Source organism: Dipodomys merriami, unplaced genomic scaffold (genome assembly GCF_024711535.1).
Source record: "Dipodomys merriami isolate MVZ:Mamm:240054 unplaced genomic scaffold, mDipMer1.0.p SCAF_82, whole genome shotgun sequence".
NCBI classification, from domain to species: Eukaryota; Metazoa; Chordata; class Mammalia; order Rodentia; family Heteromyidae; genus Dipodomys; species Dipodomys merriami.
In genome coordinates, this window is record NW_027206424.1 from 1,115,845 (window position 1) to 1,130,732 (window position 14,888).

Genomic DNA, 14,888 nt, shown 5'->3' on the forward strand with positions numbered 1-14,888 from the left:
TCAGATTGAGGTTTCTAAACAGAAAGGTTGGTTTTCAGAAGCTGGAACATGTCCAAGGGGACAGAGGTCAAGGGGAGGGGGCAGACGGATGGGGGCAGGAAATTGGGCAAATACAATGTACGGTACACATATGTGTCATGGTGCTCTGTGTATAGACGTGAACATGGAGTCAGACAGCACGGGCACAGGTGAGATTGGGATAGGTGTGGGGGGATGTGTGTGATGGAAGGGGTAAGATTGATCAAGATGCAATGTCTTCATAAAATGACATGTTGAATTGAAACCCCTTTGTACAACGACTTACAAAAAAAAAAAAAAATAGCCGGGCACCAGTGGCTCATGCTTGTAATCCTAGCTACTCAGGAGGCTGGGATCTGAGGATCACAGTTCAAAGCCAGCCTGGACAAGGACAGTCTGTGACACTCTTTAATAAACCACCAGAAAACTGGAAGAGGTGCTGTGGCTCAAGTGGTAGAGCGCTAGCCTTGAGCTGAAGAGCTGAGGGACAGCGCCCAGGCCCAGAGATCAAGCCCTAACCCACCAAAAAAAATCTGGATGGTTCTACAAAGATGATCAGATGGCCACAGAGAGTCTTCCCAGTGCTGCTGCTGAACTGGCCAGCAAGACACCACTGCGACACATGGAAGGAGCACTGTGGAGGGATGGGTCTCCTTCACCTGGACCACGAGCCAGGTCTGCTTGCCAGGTCCTGGCACTTCAGGCATGAGGACAGCCGCCTCTCTCCTTGGTCATGACTTGCAGCTTCCCATATGGCCCCTTCTGTTTCCACCTGGTGTCTCTGAGCCCCCCGATGCCGGGGTTGCCCAGCTGGGTCCTTTCCCACTAGCTTCAGAGGTGCCCCCTTTACCACTGAGAGCCTGTGCCGGCCAGGCTTTTAGGCCACCCAGTCTGGGGCACCGGCCACCCCTCTGCCCTCAGGAGGCCATTGGTGCTCTCCACAGTGTGCTGCCTCAGGGACAGCCCTCAGGAACCTTAGGGACCAGATTCTCACCACTGTGCTTCTGTGACATAATGTTCCATTTAACCAGAGAAGGAAATGTACACACTGGGAATTACAATAATGAAACTCAAAAAGAAACACGATGTTTCACCACCGGTCAGTAATACTGTCCAGTTGATGGACAATGAAAATACATTTGCTTACATTAAGTGAGTACCTCCTTCTCTTTCCAGTTAATTGAGATTGGCAGAATGGCCCTCTTCTGTTCTATGAACAAAGGCAGGTAGTGATTTGTTCCAAGAATGTACTGGGGAAACAAGGTATGCAGTGGCTAATGCTAAAGGCCAGCCTTGAGAGCCCTGTGGGGTACATGGTGGGAGCCTCTGTTCACATCCTCGCAGGAAGACACGCCTTCCAAAGGATTATAGAGACTTCTGGTCTGGCCTCACTGTCTAGAAACTTTACACTTGAATGATGGAAAAACCATCAAATAGCGACTAACACGAGTGGGAGAAGGAGTGTGGGTTTCGGAACCGGAATACTGGAGTCAGCAAACTCACTGGCTTTAGACATATTGGACTGGCCTTCGCCTTTCACAGCTGCAGAAGCTCAATTCCACTGCCCGGATGAGGGGACCCATGTGGTGGCCCTCCCAGGGGACTTGGATGGTGCGAGCAGCGCGCTCCCAGTGGGCTCCCCGCGGGCTGTCCACCGGCTGCATACAGCGAGGACAACAGCAGCATCGCCGACGCATCAGGCAAGAAGCTATACATGTGGTGCAATATCAGGGGAGAGGAAGATGCCAGGAGTCCAGAGCTCTCCAGGCCCTCGAGAAAGGGACTTCGGGGTGTGGCTTTGAGACACACACAGCTGTGAGTACTTAGATGTGGGGGGTAGGGTGTGGTAGTTAATTGGAGACAACAGAGATGCGGTAAGCAAAGCCACAAATGTTGTAAATGCACATGGTATGTTCTAGAAACCGTATGTAGATAAGTCTGGCACAGGGACCTCTTTGGAAGGGTACTGAGGGGCCAGACGAGAAGAGAAGGCACCGCCAGCTGGGAGAGCATGAACATGAATCTAAAGTATTCGGGATTCTTTCACAGGCAAGACTTTTGGAGCAGCTGTGCTTGAAAAACGACTCCAATAGTAGATGTCGTGGCTTAAATGGTCATTTTCTAAACGACGTGTTCAATTTCTAACTCCTGGTGCCTGTGATGGCAGCCTTCCCTGGAAATAGGGTCTTTGATGATAAAGTTGAGCTAAGATGAGATCATGCTGAAACAGGATGGACCCTGTGTGGTATATTCTTAAAGAAGGCAATTTGTATGCCCACCCTCAGAGAAGAGAAAGCCACCTAGAGACAACAGAGGGGACACAAGACAGGAGGGGAAGGATGTACTTCCAAGGCAAGAAACACCAGGAGCTACCAGAAAACACCAGTGGCTGAGGGAGGCGGGAAGGGCGCTTTGATAGGGCTTGGAAGCAGATCAGCCCTAGTGGAACTACCCATCCTTCATTCTGGACCTCTAGCTTCCAGAACTGAAAGAGCCTGCATTTTTGTTGTTGTTGTTTTTTTTTTGTCACTGTTTGTGATTCCTTGTTAGGCCAGCCCTGGGGAAATCAACAACCACAGAGCCATCCCAAGGAAGGACAGAAGGAAGACTTAGATGGCAGGGCCAATGAACAGAGTTGAGGTACCATCCTCACAACAAATCAATGAGACTTGGAGACTCGATGGCTGGGTGGAGAAAGAAGCTTCTGTCAACAGGAAGAAAGACCATTATCTGACCACGAGGAGTCAGACCTTTTTACCGCAAATGAAGGGAAAGAACGGCTGGCCTTCTATATTTGTAAGGACAGGCTTGTCCAGTTGGAATGTTCTGGGGCTCGGTTCCCAGAGTACAGGCTCTAGAAGTCAGCATACCGGGGCCGCCACTCCAGTCCATTCTGGAAATGCAAATACCTTATTTGGACTAATCTCTCCCAATGGCTGCAGAGCTACCTGCCCCACCCCACCTGAAGAGACTCTGCTCCCAGGCCTTCCCATGGGGTTACAGCTATTATTATCTGCAGAAAACATTTGCTTTAAGATCTATAGAAAAGTAAACGGGGCATGTGGTAGCTGTTGGCTAATTTGTTTCCAGCTAATTGATTCCACATTTGAGTCCATCCTATTAATACCACTTCAGCCTTTTTGGGTGTACCCCGAAGTCCACCAAACTATAATTTCATATAAACTTAATGACTATCCAATGACATTACAGAGTCCAAAAAAATGTTCCTTTTTCATCTTGAGGTATCCCATCCCATAATCCAAGGGTTTGAAAAACCCAAAGTGTTCTAGTTCTTCTCTTTCCTTCCCTTTCTTTTAACCAGAAGAAAATAAAGGTCACTCTGCAGTCAGAATAATTGCTACAGTGGAGAGATTATTTTTTAAAAATACTTTCTCTCAAAATTACAGATTTAAGATAACGATGAAAGTAAAATTGCAGTTGAACCCCAAAGCAAAACCTTCAACTAAAAATACAAGTTGCTCACAACATGCAATTTTGCTCGGGCTGAGCAGCAGAAATCACTTCGCTTCAATAGAATTGCCATCCTTCCCTGGCGTCTGCACACTCAAGTGGCTGTGTCATGGAAGGTCCCCAAATTACCCCAGGTCTGTACCTAGGCATGTCTGAAACAGAGTTCCAGAGGTCAAATGGAGATTAGATCTCAAGCTACTGGAAAGAAAAACATGTCTCTATTGGAGACCCTTTTCTTTTATTTCCTTCGCTGCAGATAGGAAGATATAGAAGCCATTGCAAACAAATGGTCATACTGTCTCCCCTTAAGGAGAAATCTTGTTGAAAGTTCAAGTATCCCAAAGGCTCTGTTTGTCATCAGGCAAAGGGTTGGAAAGAAGAAACGGAAAGGGGAAAATATAGGTATGTAGAACATTTCCAAATCCTTTATCTTTCCCTTTCTCTCTCTGTTCTTTCTCTCCTTTCCGTCCTCCTGCCCCACCCTCTGTCTCTTTTTTTCTTTTGTTTTCTCTTTTCCTAACCTCCTTCCTTCCTTCCTTCCTTCCTTCCTTCCTTCCTTCCCTCCTTCCTTCCTTCCTTCCTTCCTTCCTTCCTTCCTTCCTTCCTTCCTTCCTTCCTTCCTTCCTTCTTTCTTCCCTTACTCCCTCCTTCCTTCCTTCATTCCTGAGCCTGGGCCTTGGACTCAGGGCCTGGCACTGTCCCTGAGCCTTTCTTGCTCAAGGCTAGCATTCTACCACTTGAACCACAGCTCCACTTTCAGCTTTGTGTGTGTGTGTGTGGGGGGCATTAATTGGAGATAAGAACCCTACAGACTTTCCTGCCCAGCTGGCTCTGAACTTCAATCCTAAGATCTCAGACTTCTGGGTTGACAGGATGTGAGCCGCCAGCACTGGACTTCCAAATCATTTCTAAATTGGGAGATTTTCTTGTATCTTCATTACAAAGGTACATTGTAGTTAACCTATGAGAAACACAGTTGTGATTTTTATAAGGATATAGCATTCTTTATGTAATGTGAATATTAATATGCTATATGCCATCCTACCAACATATACTCACAAGAATTACAGTTGGAGGGAAAAATTATACCTTAGTTCAATTGTAACAAAAATCAAATTTAAGGTAAATATTTCAACAGACATTTTAACTTTGTTTCCTAAAAGCCAGTATAGTAGAATTCCTATGGAATGTAGGTCCTTCAGCCAAGAAAAATTGTGTTTTACCAATGTCAGACATCTTGTTTGAACAAATATAGTAACATAAACACAAGGAAACACAGAAGGCAGTGAGAAAAAATGACTTAGGCATACATTCCATCAAAGCAGCAGGTGCCATTTTACTAAAGAGACATTCAGTTTTAGAAAAGTCATGTTACACAAACATATCCTGAGCATTCTTTACTTATCTGACAGGACCTGATGACGTATCTTTTGAGGTAAAATGTCCTCTACCACCCTTCCCTAAGTTCCTCAGAAACATCCTTGTATCAGTATTACAAAAATAATGTTTCATAATTTGGGGCAAGGAGGGTATGGCCCCCAGAGGCCTCTCCATTCCGTCCTCCCTTAAGAGTCTAGCGGTAAAGGAGGGATCTCACTTTCTTTGGTAGATATGTTTCTTAGAAATCTTGGGAAAAATCAGGTTGTGCATATGCACATGTATGTGTGCATGTGTGCATGAATCAAGTTATCATTCCACACCCTCAGGAACTGAAGCAAGTCTGTAGTGAATTCTTCGCTTAAGCAGCAGCCAGTACAAGGTCTCACTAGAGGACGGGGCAGCCATTGTGCCCCAGCTACTATGTCCTGCCCTTCCTCCTCCACCAGCGATGCTTCACAGGAACTGGCAGCTCTCCACTCCTGTGGCCCAGCTTTGGTGGATGAAGATGATGGGGAATTGTCTGGAAAGGAAACAGAGTCATGCCAGGGAGGAATCCTGTAACTGTCGGACATTGTTGGTGATTAGCACTGCAGCCGTGGCCTGTGAACAGGGGGGTAACACTCCCACAATGACAGGGGAGCCTGGCCTGAGCGCTGGTGGTGTCAGTGGCTAAACTAACCAATGGCAGAAGTGCCATCTTGGGATGGCCCTCACATGGGGTAGGTCCTGGTCGGCACAGCCCTTTATGCTGGCTGTTCTGTGACTCCCTGGAGAACATAACCTATGTCATGTTCTGGCTTCTTCTAGAAGATTCTCCTCATCCTTAAGGCTTAGTCAATACTCAGCTGGGGGAATGCCCACCTGAGCCTCTCTGGGGGCAGCTTTTCACCCGTCTTGTACTGCCCTGGCACTTCCTGTGCTCACGTGATCATGCTTCTTGGCCTTTCCAGCAACATAATCTGAGGTGCCCCGGACAGATGTAAATATGGCACCCTACATTCATAAATTATTAAGAATGTCCAGATGGTGACAGCAGAAGCATTCATCTGACCAGGGCTCTTCTACACATGGGGTCTCTGGGGTAGCTCACTTTGGACCCTCATTAAATGAATACAGCATCACTTATCTAGAGGATCAGGGCTCTGCATTTCTTTTTTTTTCTATAAAAGGTCAGAGAGAAAGTATTTTGTGTGATCTGTGGCATAAATAGTGAACTCTGCCACTGTGGAGTCAAAGCAGTCGCAGAAAGGGCAAACAGATGGAAAAGACCATGTTTCAAGAAAGCGTTATTCATAGCAACAGGTGGGTCTGGCTCAGAGGTGTGGAAGGGGTAGGTCCAACCTCCCTAAGGGACTGTCAGATTGGCCAGAGTGACCACTGTCTTCTTAACTCAGGGATAGATGAATGACAGAGTCCTGGCATTGGGCACCACCTTTCTGATGGCTCTTGGGAAATGTGGTGTCTTTCACCCAGGGATCCTCCTTTCAGATACCAAAAGCCTCCTGGACCAACGCAGCAGGAAAGCGACAGGGCCTGACAGCAGTCTGACCCCTCCATCGGGCTGTACCTGCAGCAGGTTGGACCTTGCTTCTCAGTTATAGGCAAAATACAAATCTTTTCTTTAAGCAGCTTGAGTTAGACGTCTGTCACTTGCTACTCTATAGGAAAAAAAAAAAACAAAACCACCCTATGTACTTTAGGCCAACTTCATTCTTCTTAAGTTTAACTCATTTTAATCATAATAGCCCAATGGTGTAGGATAACAAAAGACTTCATCTAATGTGAATAACAGATGTAAAGTCGAAATGAAAGGCTTCACACAGATCCACAGAATGGTTTCCATTTCTTAAAGCCCAGTTGAGTCCAGGGCAACTTAGGACCTGCACAGATGTCAGACCTGATCTGTCCTTCTCACAGATGTCCCTCCACAGGGCACAGGTCTCTATGGGCCAGGGGGCACCCAACATCAGGAAGGGGGAGTACAAGTTCCCATTGTGCTTTCCAGAAGGAAAGCCAGAGGCTAAGCTCTCCTTCTCAGACTGTGCAAGCTTCTTGTCTCTGCATTCTCATCCCTTCTCTCTACTTGGCAGTTCTAGAGTATGCATCCTGCTCTCCTTTAGGAACAGATGACTGATATCAGTGGCGACATTCCTTTTCATTGTTTTAGACTTGGTATCTTTCTAAACTTGGGATGGTTTGTTTACCAGATGATCAGACTTGTAGACAAAACATCATTGGTATCCGAGTAAATTCTACTAATACATACTAGTACTAACACTCACAATAAACATACACACACTCCATACATACTATAGACTAAAAAACTTGGTAATTCAGCCTTCCTAGCAAAACTTTGTGTGTTTGCAGAAATGTCTATTTTTCCCCAGCAGTATCTAAACAAACTACTTTGAGTACTGCAAAGCCACATCTAAATAGAAATAATAAATAACTAGGCTCAACTAAACAACTAAGTGTATCATAGACATTTATACTATTGTGTCTCAGTAGAGTTCTGCTTATTGAAGGAAAGAGAATGTGCCCCAGAAAGTCACTACTCTGTAGAACCCATCTATGAACGTCAACTTCTTTTTAATCCTATTAAAATGTTTGCCACGCACCACACAAGTGCTGGCCTGCAGAGATGTCAAGATCCTACACCTCCAAACATCCACATCCCATTAAATGATCCTCAGTGGGACTTCTCCTGCCTAGCCTAGGAGACATGCTAATCCAATCTGAAAACATTTTCAAACACAAGCGTGGAAGTAAAAGTTGATTCTTAACACTTAGCCAGGAAATCAAGGAAATCATAACATCACATGAGGAAAGAGAAACAGTCTCCTGTTTCCAGAATACATGGGATTCATAGCCAGTGTCCACAGTCACGTGGACCGGCTGCTGTCAGGAAGAGATCTTTTTCTCTTACAAGTTGTTTATTTGTATTTGTGAAGGCCCAAACCAGCTAATTCTAACATGATCTGGTGGATATCAGCATTCACAGAGGAAACCTGAGAGACTCATATTCTAAGTTGTTTGTGTGCTTTGGTAGGTGGGTTTTCTATGCCATTCTCTGTGGTCGCAAAAGCAAAGATTAAAAAGCACATGGCCTCTTGTGTCCTGAACATGGACTCAGGGAAAGAGGGCCTGCTGCCTCTTTCCTGCAGATGCACCACATCCCGCTTCCAATGATGTACCAGCCATGACTTCACATAATAATGGAGCACAAAGGGGAATTTCATATAATCTTAGTTGTGTTATAGCAGATGTATAAATTATTGTAATAACTGAACTCTGGTTTGTGTGTGCGTGTGTACTGGGGTTTGAACTCAGAGCCTTGAGTTTATTAGGCATGAGTTCTACTATACACCTCCAACCTGTTTTTGTTTTAGTTACTTTTCAGATAGCAGTTCATGTTTTTTTTTTTTTTGCTCAGGGATAGCCTTAGGATCATGATATTCCTGTTCTCTGCCACCTGAATATCTGGAATTACAGATATGAATCACTATGCCTGGTCCATGGGTCTGATTTTTTTAAAGAAAGGATACTTTAAGAGAGAATTCTGAAAGAAATGCTTACTATGTATCTGCACTTCAAATATTATTTTTTCAGCTGGACATGGGAGTAGAGAGGATTCTGCCTAAGACTTGTCTATTGATAAGAAAGTCAATATAAAATATATTTGCTCCCATTTCAATGATACTGACTCATACAGAACTGGCTTCTGAGCATAATTGCTCTTGTGGTAATTCAGTTTATACTGTTGCAGATTATTTGCTGATATGCAAAAGATCACAGCTGCTATTTATTTGACTGGCTCTCACCCACCAATATTCTCCCAGAGTCCTGCTCCACTCATCTCCTTATCATCATCCCTTAGGAATTAGAGATTAAATTCCAGAATTAATTATTGATAAGATTACAAAAATATACAGAAACTCTTACATGCTTTAATATGGATAATACCCAGAGGGAAAAAAAAACAGTGAACAGATAGCCTTCCAAGTAACTACCATTTTTCAGTTGGCTCTGAAATTCTTCCCCGATATCCTTTGTTAGCTGTCTGTTATTCATAGTGTTTCATTTTATCTATGGGAGTGTGTGGGTTTGACCATCCTTTGTCTCTCCATGTAGGACTTTGCATGGTTATGATGAAATTCATACTTCTAAAGCTGGGTGCCCGTGGCTCATGCCTGTAATCCTGGCTACTCAGGAAGCTGAGCTCTGAGGATCATGGTTTAAAGCCAGCCCCGGCAGGAAAGTCTGTGAGACTCCAATAAACCACCAGAAAACCAGAAGTGGTGCTGTGGCTCAGGCAGTAGAGCGCTGGCCTTGAGCTGAAGAGCTGAGGGACAGCGCTCAGGCCCAGAGTTCAGGCCCCATGACCGACAACAACAACAACAAAATCTTATGGGTAACAAATTCTACTGCACACAAATGGAGCATTTCCCCCCAATTATGCTCCAACTCATTGTCACAAGGATATTCTCTAGGAACTGTCAAATAATAGAGCATTTCTTTCCAAAAATTAATGAAACTTTTCTATTTCTCATTATACCGCTGTCAGAGCTGAGGCCGGCGAGAGAGGAGTGAAAACCAGAATGCTAAAGGCAGGAAGACGCAGCCATCAAGTCGCCTGGGAACGCCGGCAGCAAACCTCCACCCTGGGAACGGAAGAGGTGCAGCTTTCATTGTTCCCTGGGACTCTTCCCAGAAAATGCAGGCTGTTCACACCTTGATGAGAGGAGGGTAAAAAGACAACATGGCTTTTGAAATCTTTACTGTGGGAGCATCCCTAGGTATAAATTTTCTAGACACTTCTATAAAAGTCTGCTGGACATGGAAATGGTTTCAGGTTGATTTTAAAAAAATGTGTAAAAAAATTGACCTCTCCACAGTGCTGCCCCTTTCTTATTCTGAAAAACAAAGCAGTCTAAAGGAAGGATTGTTCTTGACAATTCATAAGGACAACTGATGGGGCGGGGAATAAGTTCCATAGGTTCCCTTGTCATGTCAAAAGGGCCAGGAGCTATCCTGAGAGCCACAGCACGGATTTGCTGTGCCTCTGATTGTGGCGAGCACATTACTGGGATTTTACACACCATAGAGCTTGAGGCAATGTGCACATGAGAGCAGAAGAACCCAACAATGTCAGCTGGATTCTGTCAGCAGCTGTCTGGGAAGTCTCCAGAAGGGTCAGAAGACAAGCCTATAGCCTTACATTTGGATGTGCGCTTTAAGCCACAGAGGATCCAAGAAAAAGATTTGATAAGCCAAGAAGGGTCTTGTTCTTTCCGTGGAACTCCAGTCCTACTGGTGTTTTGAGCTCAACAACAGAATGCACAGTTCAATCAGTTTAGGCCCATGGGCCCTCGAAGAGTTCAAACTCTAGCTGATGATACAACATCCCGGGGATAGGCCAGTAACCACTCAAGAACAACCGAACGTCCTCAGTACTTCAGTAAATTCCAAGTCATAAAACCACACCAAGTGACTCTCTAGACTCTGTGTTGGTGCTCAGTTGACTCGTGGTCTTTCTGGCTTTGGAGTCTCCTGTCCTCCCCGTCCTGTTGGGTGCCTTGGTCCCCACTGCTTCCTCGAGGGCTGACCCTGGCGGCAGTGTGTCCTTCCTTCCTCTCTGCTCAGCCAACTCCTCTTTGCTGCTCTAGAAATAGCACCTGGCAAAGCTGGGCAGGCAGCCGCTGACTACTGTTCTACTCCATGTCAGACACTTCATACACATTATTGCATTGTACCCTCCCATTTGCTGGACGGGAGAGAGGGAGGCAGCAAGCACAGCAATCCTTTCCTTATCCTCGTGGGTGCTGGCACCGCCGTAGTCACTGACCCAGCTGACCCAGCACGTCCGGTCCTGAAGAGAGGCAGTGACTACTGTGCTCCAGTGATGGGTGGACAGGGCATGGTGTAAGGTCAGGCAGGAGACAAGCCCCAGGGAGAATGCCATGGAAGAAAGTCCTGGCTGGTTGGGTATGGATGAGTCCCCTAATGGCTGAACAAACTGAATCACATGACAGAGGCAGAGGAAGCGGTGGATATTTGGGCTCCTGGTGTGGGACATGAAAAGTCCAGGAGTGGGCAAGATCACCAGGAGCCCAGGGGAGACTCAGACCTATACCCAGGGGGCAGTTCTCTCCACTGTGGGGTAGGGGGATGGTGAGAGAATGCAGGGCTGGGTGGATCCAGAGCTGGGGCTTTTCTGGACATCAAGCTAGGCCATGCAGGGAGGACAAAGCCAGCTCAGCAGGATCCAGACCTGTAACTACTGGATCAGGAGTCCTGCCAAGTTCTATGGACTCTACCTTGAACTGGGAAATGAAAGGAACATTCTGAACACACTCGTGTTCTGTCCCTCTTTATAGAAATAAAGAATAATTGATTTCCTTCTTTTTTTTTTTTTTGCCAGTTGTGGGGCTTGAACTCTGGGCCTGGGCGCTGCCCCTCAGCTCTTCAGCTCAAGGTGAGCACTCTATCACTTGAGCTGCAGCGCTACTTTCAGTTTCCTAGTGGTTTTTTTAATCAGAGATAAGAGTTTCACAGACTTTCCTGCCCAGGCTGGCTTTGAACAGTGATCCTCAGATGTCAGCCACTTGTGTAGCTAGGATTACAGGCGTGAACCACTGGCACCTGGCTTAGAATAATTAATTTCTAAAAATTAAGGCATCCTTATCGTGATTAAACATAATGATTTTTTGGTACTTGCTTCCAAAAGCAAATAAAATGATTGATGGGGAATTACGTGCAACTATTATTTCCTTTCCTTTTTCTTTTTCCAGATGGAAGACTGGATATATTTCCCTGAGAATATGAAGGCAATGGGCTGTCCTGGTCCCCCATGTCCTGCTGGATGCCACGATGCAGCCTGGCTTTGCCGGCCCCATTTTATCATTTTGATTGCTCAAAGCATCCCTTGGGTATGAACATGTGAATTCTTCAGAGCTTAATTAAGAGAGAAGCTTTGATTACAGAAAGATCGATTCTTTCCAATTTTGCTGTAATAGGAGGCAGAGGATTTCTCCTCCTCCTTATGACTAAACACTTAAGAATGTGCTTAGACCCTGTGTTCAATCCTACCAGCAGCCTCTCATGTATTCTTCCCCATTAAGCCAGGGTGAGCTTTTGAAAAACCATAGCATCAAAACATCACTCCCACCACCAAGCTCACCCTTGAAACTTCCAACTTGATGGTGTTTACTATACACAGAGAGGAGTGTGGCAGGAGTCCTTCCTTCACTCCCTCCCTCCCTCCCTCCTTCCTTCCCTCCTTTAATCTTCCCTTCCCTCCTTCCTTCCTTTACTCCCTCCTTCCTTCCCTCCCTTCTTTATTCCTTCTTTCATTCCTTCCTTCCCTCCCTCCTTCCTTCCTTCCTTCCCTCCTCCCTTCCCTCCTTCCTTTTTTTACTCCCTCCTTTATTCCTTCTTTCATTCCTTTCTTCCCTCCCTCCCTCCCTCCCTTCTTCCCTCCCTCCCTCCCTCCCTCCTCCCTCCCTCCTTCCTTCCTTCCTTCCTTCCTTCCTTCCTTCCTTCCTTCCTTCCTTCTTTCCTTCCTTCCTTCCTTCCCTCTCTCCTCCCATTACTTTTGGCAGGCTGTCTTCAAACCCATGATCTTCCTAATGCTACCATTCCTGGCAGAGCATCTCTTTTTCACTGCTAATCTGGTCTCTTTTCCACTTTTCAAAGCCCCACAAAGTTCCTCAAGATTCACACTTTGCTCACTGTGTTTTTTTTTCTTTTTTCTTGCTCTGTCTGGTATAGCATGGGGTAGATAGTCGCTTCTTAAAAACCATGTATAGAAGAAGTATCTATTATTGTAGAAAACTAAACCTGGAGATCTACTAACTATGGAGACATTGGTGAAGGTACTGTAAGCTAGGATTCTATGAATAATACAATGCTATAGGGAATATGTTTTAGCTGATAGTACTCGCTTAATGATACGCCATGTGTAGGCTTTGTTCTTTAGAGAACATACTTCTTTTATCCAGTACCATACTGGTCCATTTCAGAGAGGCTGTCCAGGCTTGGAGCTCATGGAGATGTATTGAACATGGTCACTTCTGAGATGAGCATCTTCAAGAGTCAGGCAGAAAAAACAAGCCAATAATCAATCGAACATTTGTTTCAAATGGAATTTGCAAGGTGACATGATGGATTTTTACCAGGTCATTGAAATCAATAAGTCACCTGCTGCCACTCTCAAACATTTTCTCTAGGTGGTTGCAGATTAACTGCTGGGTGTAAATATATATACAGGCTAAATTATCCACCAACATAAAACTGTACACTATTCCTATCTCTAAATCTCCACATGGCTAAAGGTAGTATTATTGCGATTAATAATCCATATTTTAGGAAAAAGGCTTCCAGGAATGCTCAAAGCTTTCTGATAGAAACAGAGCAACTAGGCAAGTGAATGTACCATGCCTTTGAGAGTTTCTTTGCCAAAGCTCTAGCATGAACTCTCGGGATGGGGGAGGGTGGCTCACCCCTGAAAGCATGGCCCATTTGTTCCCTGACCTGTCGCAGACACAGAGAAGCAAGTTAAAGTGGGTTCCTTCTCTTCAAAATTAGCTTTCAGAACCAAGGTGAGTCTGAAGCTCAATCTCTGTCAGGCTCTTAGGAAAATAGTGAAGCGGTTATAGGAGCCCAACTTTGTGATGCAATTCAGAGTCACATAAAAATAATATGGCTAAAGTCAGAAGACTGAAAACAACCAGAATGTTCATCAGTGAGAAGCTGGTTAGACCTTTAGAGTTCATTCTGCATGTGGCCTTCGGTCAGCCATGGCTGGGGGATGTGTGTGGCTGCCAGCAATGTGTGCAGAGCAAACTATGCAGACAGACAAGCATCAGGAAGTCCCCTCCCAGCACTTCCTTTCCTGAGTGAGGTGAGTAGAAAGGGGACAAGTATTATCTGTAGAGAAATTAGAACTAAATATGATATAAATATTTGTTATCATCTACCACCAACACAATCATAAGTGGTAGTAAAACACAGACGTATATATCTACATGGAAATATGTAGAAGAGATTGGAAGCTTCTGAGAAAAGTTTCTGGGGTCTGAAAGATTCACTTACTCCTGGTACACTTCCATAGACAGAGAGTCTCTATGTGCTGTTGTTACTTTAAAAAGAAAATAAAGGAATAGGGCCACTGGCAAAAGCAAATATTCTGGAGATGAATGTCAGCCACTGTTCATAGTGACCCCTCCTTAGCCAGCTGAACTCTGAACTCTATCTCTAAGCTCATGGTGTGTCACCACACACAGACCATATCTAGTCCTGGAATACCCAACTGCAAGGCCATGAGCCCCTTACTATGATGGCTGCCTAGATTGGTTCTCTGCAGTCCTGCTAGCCTCCCAGGTCTCCACTTACTCTGGCTCTTTCTCTTGACAAGTCCTCCCTACCTGTGAAAGGCAGCCTGGAACCCATCGGTATGTTTCCCTGCCCCAAATCTTCTCTGACACCCCGTTAGACACCTAGCCTCAACTCTGAGCACGTGTCTGAGCACATCTGTCTGTACAGGCCATCCTCTCCCATGCCCTGTGTTCTTCCCACATGCCTGTGATTTCTGGAAGGGTCCACGTGGTATGGAGCTCTGCATCCAGGCCACTTACATCCACATAATGTCTACCTAGAGTATACTGTCCCTTTCTACACAGGCGGAAGTGGGGTGAGGGAGGTAGGTATGCTCTGGACACAGGGCCAGCCCCATGTGGCACGTCTCTTCCCTGCCTCTGCTTGCCCTTCCTCTTCTCTCCCAATGAGGTGGATTTCAGCATGGAGGAGACCCCAGGGTCGTCTTGGCCCCGGAGGAGTCTGCAGGTCAGCTGAGGATCCCTGAAATCTCCGCACACAGCAGGGTCACTAAGGGGTTGACATTGTGGAAATTCAGGGGAATTCATGACAGGCTATGGGTCATCTTCAGTTTCTGGCTGAAGTCTCCGTGTGTGGGATCTGAAGACATCTGCGCTATTGTCAGGCATGACTCCACCAAGGGG

General features: G+C 45.6%; 1 protein-coding gene and 1 long non-coding RNA gene across 2 annotated transcripts in view; one reads left to right on the forward strand and one right to left on the reverse strand.

The window, feature by feature from the left end:
* The window catches only part of Adam12 (ADAM metallopeptidase domain 12), a 275,101-nt gene that overhangs the window by 135,549 nt on the left and 124,664 nt on the right, over positions 1-14,888 (reverse strand). The window lies entirely within an intron of this gene.
* LOC138819808 (uncharacterized) lies at positions 1,083-9,513 on the forward strand. Its single transcript, XR_011369638.1, has 3 exons — positions 1,083-1,170; positions 3,746-3,891; positions 9,434-9,513. It is a non-coding gene; the product is annotated as an uncharacterized lncRNA (long non-coding RNA).